The sequence below is a fragment of the Homalodisca vitripennis genome, chromosome 3 (genome assembly GCF_021130785.1).
Source record: "Homalodisca vitripennis isolate AUS2020 chromosome 3, UT_GWSS_2.1, whole genome shotgun sequence".
Classification (NCBI taxonomy): domain Eukaryota; kingdom Metazoa; phylum Arthropoda; class Insecta; order Hemiptera; family Cicadellidae; genus Homalodisca; species Homalodisca vitripennis.
Window position 1 is genome coordinate 51974750 of NC_060209.1, and position 9265 is coordinate 51984014.

Genomic DNA, 9265 nt, shown 5'->3' on the forward strand with positions numbered 1-9265 from the left:
CAAGATAATTACAGATTGTAATAACTTTTAGTTGGTATATATTCGTAGTTAAAATATGCCTTAAGTTTGGTATCGCTTAAATTTTTATTAAAAATATCTAATTCTATGTTACTTAAACTACTTACATCTATTTTATTTTTACGGGCTAATTTTATCCTGTTATATGTATATAAAGAATCTAAAGATATGATATTTTTTATCTTGAATCTAGTCATAATATGTTTTTGAATGTTAGAAAGGTTTGAAATATTTTTGTTACCCCAAATGGTTATTGCATAATTTAGAAAAGACATGACAAATGCTGAAAATACTGACTTTTTGAAATTTTCTTCTTTACATACATATAACGGTTTCAAAGCTTTTTTTAATTTTGTTTTTCTATATGGTTAATATGTTGATTAAAATTTAAGTCTAAGTCTATGATACAGCCTAAGTACTTATAACATTCTACCTTTTTTATTGGTAATTGGTCATTAGTTCTGGAGAAATCTATATATTCTGTTTTTTGAAAGTTTAAAGTTAATTTATTTTGTTGTAGCCAATTATTAATTTTCGTCAGGTCCTCGTTTGTTTTTTTATATAAGTCGTTACCTTTAACTATTAAGGCTGTGTCATCGGCAAAGAGTACTAATTCGCCATGTAAATTAAGGGTTGTTATACTATTGATATATATTATAAACAAAAGAGGACCAAGACAACTTCCTTGAGGAACTCCACAGGTGATTTTTTCTAAATTTGAAATTTTGTTGCCAATTTTTGTATTACAGAACCTGTTATCAAGATAACTAGCAAATAAATCTAAACATTTACCTCTAATTCCTAAATGTTCTAATTTGTATAGTAATATCTTAAAATCTACAGTGTCAAAGGCTTTCTTAAGGTCTAGAAATGAGATTAGTGTATTTTGATCAATACTGTTAACAACTAAATTGATTGCTTCCTCTGTATTTTTGTTAACTCTAAAGCCAAATTGTTTTCTTGATAACAGGTTGTATTTTTCCAAAAAGCTATATAATCTCTCATACAAACATTTCTCAAATATCTTGCCAATTATTGGTAGTAGACTGATTGGTCGAAAATTGGATGGATCTGATAAAATTCCTTCACTTTTGTAGATTGGGCTGATTGTTTGCTATTTTTAATCTATCGGGAAAAATGCCAGTTTGAATACTTAAGTTAAAAATGTATGCTAGTGGTTCACTTATTATGTATACAAGATTTTTGATTAGTTTGATTGGAAATTTTATCTGATCCACTTGCTTTATCATTCTTTAAAAGTTTAATTTTGGTCTCAATTTCTAGTTTGGTAATTTCAGAGAGATATATAGAGTTCGGATTTGATTTCATTTTTTCGTTTTCTAGATCTGGAATCTTTGAAGCCAATTCTGAACCAATGTTTGCAAAGAATTTGTTCATTGTATTTAAATCACCTGTGTATCTACAAGGTTTTTTTGGATTTATTTAAAAATTTGTTTATAATATTCCATTTGGTTTTTGAATCAGATGACATTTCAATCAGTTCTTTATAATAGTTTTTCTTTAAAATATTGCTATAATGTTTAATTTTCGATTTATAAAATTTTGCTTGTTCAAATCTCTTTTGTCTATACAGTTTATTTCTAACTTTAACGGCGGTTTGAATGCCAATTGTAAGCCAATTTTTTGTCATCTGAATGAATTTTGAATTTTGGTTTGTTATTTTTTAGAAAGGTTTTTGAAATTAGTTCATGAAGGTGTTGATAAGCGCTATTTACATTATTAAATCTATAGATTAAGCTTAATTTCTTTAAGAACTCATCTGTGATCTTCATTCTTCGTGAGGGTTGCGATGACGTGGTTGGAGGGTGCAGAAAGGGGTCGAGTGATGAAACAAGGTGTTGCGGAGTGTTGAGGCAGTGTAGCCAGATGTTCAGAGTGTGAGGCTGCGGTTGATAACAAGTCCTTGACCGTCGGCTGCTTCAGGATGTTGCACAACACTGCAGATCACGTCATGGTGATAACACGTCCGCTGCTTCGAGATGTTGCACAACGCAGATCAGTGACTGTAGACCACATCATAGTGTCGCTTGAAGTAATGAAATAGGCATGATTAGAAAATGTCTTGATGAACTGAATGATTCACACTGTCTTGAAGGAAGAGATGTTATGATGGATGAGTCTTAAAGATGGTGTAACGTGGTTAAAATTGTAGAATATAAAGCACTGAACTTGTCACTACGGATTAATTTCACTAAGTCTTGTTCCAAATAGAGCTGAAGATGAAGAGAATGCGATATTAAACCAGTAAACAGTGAACTTTTAACATTCCTGGATCAAAAGTATAGAGTAAAAATTTAAATATGACTGACTAGTGTGAGGTCTGGACGGGAAAGGCTGTTCTCCTGTGTGCCGCGCAGTGCTACCAACATTTCTCGCTCAACGGTAATGCCAACATATTCTAAATTCAACATTTGAGTATTATAAATTCCACAATTTATGTTGTCATACTGTCATGAAAAATTGCTTGAATACAGTTTTACCATAGTTTATTTAAGTAAATTGTATTGTGAATTGTTTTTACAAATTTATGGTGTATTGAACAGTATTTGTATTGATTTTTGGGCTGTCCCAAAAGTGGTCCAGAACCGCCATATTATTATCTTGTTTTTACATATTTATGGTGTATTGAACAGTATTTGTATTGATTTTTGGGCTGTCCAAAAAGTGGTCCAGAACCGCCATATATATATCATCAGATCCTTTCACAGATCCCATATTTTTTACGATTCAATTATTTTTGATTTGGCCGTTTCTGTAACATATGCGTTTATTTTGGGTATTAAAACGAAACTTATCTATACATATTGTAATTAAGGCAGTATTTATAGACCAGGCCTATAAAGCCATTCTAACAGACCACGCCTACCAATCCACGTAATGGATTTCTCAGGAAATGTCGTTAAGCACGGTAAGAGTCTGCTGGGATATCCATCTCTTAAATAACAAACTAGTCAGCCTAATTAACATTTCCTTAGTATTTATAATCATTTAATGTTGAAATATTTTCTACTTATTTTTCTTACTTATTTTACTTTTTTTATCATAAGTTCCGTTGCTTTCAAGCAAAGACCTCTTTCAGGTGGTTCTGTGGTAATGCGGATAAGTAATCAACATCGTTACAAAAATTCATCAATTTAACAAAATTGATTGTTTAAAAATTTTACATTAGATCTAAATTATGTAATTCTGTGGAAATAATTATCCCGTGTAACACGTAGTTAATGCAATTTATTTTTAGGATGGATCTGATTTTTACATGTTGACAATTAAATTAGTAATACTTATGATATAAAAATAACTTACTAACAAAAACTTGAACATTCATATAAAGTGCCCCTCCAATATTTATTAAAATATTCTAATGTTATCATTAAGACATGACGAAAACAACCCCATAATTCTAGGTGGACGATGTTCAACATAAAAAAGATGTCTTTGACGTACAGCTACTTCTATATTTTAATATTTTGCTCTATACAAATATTCGGTGTAGCAGAGATAATTCATATTTAGAGCTGCAAGATTAATGATGTTACCGCTTATTGTGGTGGACGGTAATATTCAATTGTTGCGTGTAACACAATGTATTTAGTTCTGCTATAGTGTCTGCAAATTTTTATAGAACAGGTTTTTGTTTTTTTATTTTATAAATTGAATGTTAATAACATAAGTACATTATTGGAATAAAACTTAACTTTATATCGACAGATATACTTTTTCTTTATTCAAAGTTATTTTATGCTAAAGTTAAACCATTTGTTACTGTGCGAGGTTCTGATTCAAATCTTTAAACAATAACAAAGATTCTTAAGTTAAAAATATAAGCATTTTGTAATTAATTGTAGCTTGTTTGATAGTAACAATCACTACTATTACTGATGTTTGGAGAATACATGAAAACGGACATCACCGCAAACTTCAGAGTGTTTTCCTACATTTATAACAAGAGAGAACTTGTAAAAGAAAGTCAGTTTTAACTCTGTTGGAGTCAGTACCACGCTGAGCTGCAGACAGGAAGACGCTCGTTTGTTACAAAGATATACGGCCGTCAGAAGCAGCTGCAGGAACTGCATTTTAAAGTCATAGGTTGTCTCCTGACAGCGTATTCATACTGAAACGTTTCTTTTATTAACTAAGGCTGATTTTATACAGAACTAGCGGGCCCGGCGCGCTTTGCTGCGCATTTCAATAATTTTTTTGCAAAAGTTGCCCGCGGCTTCGCACGCAATTTCCCGTTGAAAACAGTACACTATATTCACTTATTCTTTTTCTATCACATTCTAAACATTGCTGAGATAATTGATAGTCGTTCCATCGTGAGCCTCTTGGGCGTATTATGAAGGTATGTACCATATTCCTGCCTCTATCTAGCTGTTACCACGGCTTCGCACGCAAATCTTAAGAACCGAAGTCCTTATATTACTTAGTAAAATTTTTTTTTTTACTATAATAAAATTTAGATTAAATTAGTTATATCTCCGATGCCACGATTGAGCTTGCTTTGTTGTCTCGATCGAGAGAATATGTACACACGGAGTTTTGAGAACCATACTTCTGTCAAAAAAATAACAACTAAGGTTGATTTTATAACATTCTTTATATTTGTAGCCAACGTAAGATAGTAAATTATGATATCTGCCATTAACTCTTCTGATCAAGCATGAGCATGGTTTATATTAAATAAATAATTGCAGTTAAAGGTGAATTTTTTTACGTCAAATTTGAATTGTATTATCTGGATAGTAAAGTCTATGTTTAACAGTGATTGCAAAAAAACAGTTTAAAACAAAATTTGTCGTTTCTCTTAAGCTTACTCTATGCTTTTAAAACTATAAGTGTAATATATGTTTACAAAGAACAGCTGATTAAAAATTTGAAAAAGACGTTAACATATGTTTGCTGCAATGCATTTCTTATGGGTATTTCTGTAAACCAGTGGGGGCGGAATCCCTGAATCGGGGAAAGGGATGGGCATAGCTTATAAACCTTCTCCGTGGAAAAAATACATATACGTAAAAAATTTTCATCATGATCGGTCCAATAGTTTCACGATTCCATAAAGGACAAACATACAAACATTCATTTTTTATATATATAGATGTATACAAATTTATAAGGCAATCTTTATTGAAATAGGATAAAAAGTGTCGAAATGAATAAAACAGTTTATATGACCATAAATATACCACTTTTTTATCGCTTGTCCTGTTTGATTCTGGGTTTTATTTAAAATAAAATAGTACTAAAACTGTTTATAATTACTGTTTTTTTTAATTTATTATAAATTTTTTTTACTGTAATTTAATTTACTGATACAAAAACGCACATGTCACTAATTTATAGATTAGGTCCATTTAAAGTAAAAAACTTAATAACTTACAAAAATATGAAGCGTTTGTTATAGCAATAAAATTTACACTTTGCATATTCCTAAAAATAAATTGATGATATTCCAATGATTATACCTGGTGTTTTAAATTTTTTCCTCTCTTTTTTAATGAATTTATATGATATTTCCTAACACCGTTGTATAGTCTCAAAATATATTTCACACAATAAAAATTAACTAGTAGCTTTCTGGTTTTTCTGGCTACAACGTTTAAGTCCTACAACTTTCTCGAAGTAGGTAAAAAGAGCTAATAGATCGCTCTTAAAATCGAGACAAAAACAAGTGAACATTTAGCTGCAACGTTACACGGTGCCTGAACAACTAGCAAGTAAGTCAAGTGTAATATCGTGAATAAGGACAGTGAAAAATTAGGTGCTTTATCCTTACGCTTTTTTTTTATCGTTTATTCCTTCATAAGTCGAATGAAAGGTTATAAAGGCCAATATTTCATTTCTGTTTAAGTGCAAGGAGAAAAATACGCTTCCTATACTACCGTTAAAATAACCATAACATAATAGAGGTTAATCTTTCACGGTGCAAGCGTAATGAACGAGTAGTTTATTTCCTAACTACAAGTACAATAAAGAGTTAGTGCCAGAGTTTCTCAGAGCAGGTACAACACGCAAGCAGATAACCACCTTTAACAGTACAGCTTCATGGCAGGAGTTTATACGTTCTTAACTCAGAGCAACTAGGCTTAATATAGAAGAGATCAATTCAAACAATAATATGTAGGATACATTATGATAATACACCACTTCATTGAAGCGCAAGTTCAAAATTCTCCTCAAATTTTTGCCAGAGTCAGTAATGGAGGCATTTTATTTACATATTAAGAAAAAAAACTTTAAGCTGTCAATTTTATGTTTTCTAATACAAGATAGTTAGCTAAAACAAGGTTACGAGTACACTTATTATAACTATTTTGCAGTCAAACTCTGTTTTGTTAACTCTGTGTTAAAAGTTCATGAGGAAACAAACTGTACAGAAAGGATAAAGTAATAAATTTTAAAAGAGTCACTGGCTCTGTTACGAGCTTTTAGATGGTTTATAATTAATTCAACTGCTTTGTCATATATTTTATAATTTTTACAAATTTTTCTTTTTGTACTAAATGATAATGCTGCTGCGATTTCCCAGCAGGGATCACTTGTGGCTGGTCAGTTGAACCTACCACTGGGCATAGCAAAAACCGATGTGCCACTTAATTCTGGGCAAATATGAAAATCCAGGGGCCGCACATCTCTAACCGCAATTGTCGAGATTCTGGGGTGCAAAGGTAATTCGATAGGTCTAGTCTACTACGGGAGATGACTGTGGGAATTGGTGGGATTCGTTCCCTAAGTATTAGAGGTCCTTGCTAGCCTCAAAAAGGGTCTGCCACCCCATGCCTGCTATGACTGGAGAGTCCGGTTCAGAGCTGGCATCTTCTATTTTTCTGGGGGGGTCATTACTTTGAGATTAGTGCCCTAATTCTTCCTCATGGATCTCGAGAGAAGAAACATTACTGTGCTAAAAGAGGAAAAAAGTATGTCCCTATCACAGATTAAATATATCAATTTCCAAAAAACGTGACGTAAATTATTTAAATAAAAAAAAACTTATAATAGAATAGTTATATAATAATCGGTCAAGTTAGTAAATAAATGAAATTATATATTATGTAAATGTTAAATTAGAATATTAAATATAAGACTGGTTATCCAATGGGATCTTTAGTAGTTTTAAAGGAACTTGAATTGCTCTATTGTATGATCTAATTCTGATATCTATGAGAAATACTCGAGTAAAAATAATGTTTTAGATTGTTATATTCATAAATTATAATTGAATTATTCTCTTATTATTACCAACAACTATTGAATTATAACTAACAGAGTTTCACACAAATAGAGCCTTAGAGATATGATGTTAATTAAAAAGCACTGACTTAAACATATAATGACATTTAAAAGAAGACTAATCTTATCAGTTTGTGATGTTCAGGTTCATAGTACTGAAGATTCCGGCTTGGCATGTCCGTCGAGATAGATAGATAGACAGAGAGAGAGAGAGAGAGAGAGAGAGAGAGAGAGAGAGAGTTGAGAGAGAGAGAGAGAGAGAGGAGAGAGAGAGAGAGAGAGAGAGAGAGAGAGAGAGAGAGAGTAAAGCTACAAATATTCAAATAAACAATAATCGACATAAGGATATAAATGATTAAGATCTCATAAAATACTGCAAAAAGTGTTTTTATTTATTGTTTTAGAATTATTTAAGAGTTTGAGAAATATCTATTGACTATGCAGGTTAAAAACTGTTTCATGTGTATCAATAGTTATTAAGTGGAACAGGATGATCATTTGTGTTTTGAAGCAAAAGTGCGAGGTAAAATTTAAATAGGCAATCAAGGATTCTATATAAATAGAAATCTGAATTATGCCATTGGTACATGTAAAAAAACTGGAACAATAGCAATATATATATATTCTTCTTTATTTGTCAAAAAACCGTAAGAAATATGGTTAAACACGCACAAAAATGAATTTGAGATAAAAATAAACGCAGGCCGTAGTGCGGATATTTTTATTCCTCATTTCCGGACGATCAACATCCTGTTAACCCGTTTTTATATCCAAATGACCTGCTACGCAGTTTCATACAGTGCCCAGCCCATATAGAGCTTTTGTTTCTTTCACCGACTCAGGTGTTTTAGATTTAGTATCCTAAGCGCTTGTTCTGTGTTGTCACATGATTAGTTTTTTCCCCACAAACATTGTTAAGAACCTCCAATTACCTTGGATCTTCGGGTGTTTCCTTTCTTTCACGTACAAATTTTCAGTTGTTATCCCTTGCTTAGGTGAATTCATCGCCATATATTTACCATATTTCATAAGTTTTGTGCATGCTTAACCCTCAATCATATAGCTTTTTAACATCAGATCCAGATGATATATATTTTAGTTCTCAAAACTTCGTTTACCTTTATTTATAACGTACTAGCTGTTACATGCAGCTTTACAAGCAATTTTCGAAATCCTTCATCATACTCCTAAAAATGCCTATATTACTTGTAAAAAGCACTTTTATTTAATATGATAAAGTCCATTTTATGACATTTTACAAGCATAGTAGGAATACATCAGTTACATTTTATTTCGGTGTTTATGGTTATGAGTATCAGAGTTATACCTGACATATCATTTCCAGTATGTCCAGAATTTCTGGTTCTAATGAATTATATGTCCAACGCTACAGCTGAGTTTTACTTGCTGCCCCGTTCAAAAGTTCTAATGTATAGGTCTCATAAACCTAATTGATTCAAAAAATGTTTACGTCCTAGCTCTAGTCATGCAATTTTGGTCTCAGATATTTCCACAGTAATAAAAGAGTGTGCCTTGTTGTCTAGGCGAAGAAATAATATGTACATAAGTAGGTCTAAAATGCTTATTTCGATTAAAGTATGTATACTTTGTATAGATTAAATTCACTTTTGCTTTGTTGCTCCGATCAAAAACTATATGTAGATAGCCCTTGAAAATCTACGTCGATAAAAAAGTAACTATTCAGGCTCTTGTAACCTGTTTTCCGTCTAAGTTGATCTCAGTGTTATAGTAGAGTTTTCTTTTTTTCTTGATGGAGAAAATATACATACATAAGTAGGACTGTGAAGCATATTGCGATCTAGTTCAAAATCCTACCTACTTATGGTATAAGAGGGAAATCCTCATTAAGTTCATGCAATTATCCTAACTAATCGGGTAAAAGGATTCTCGTTTTTTTTTTTTAAATTGTAGTCTGGGTAAGAACGGCACGTTAAGAGATGTTAGTGTTAGGTTATCTGTTTTTTCCTTAAGCCTC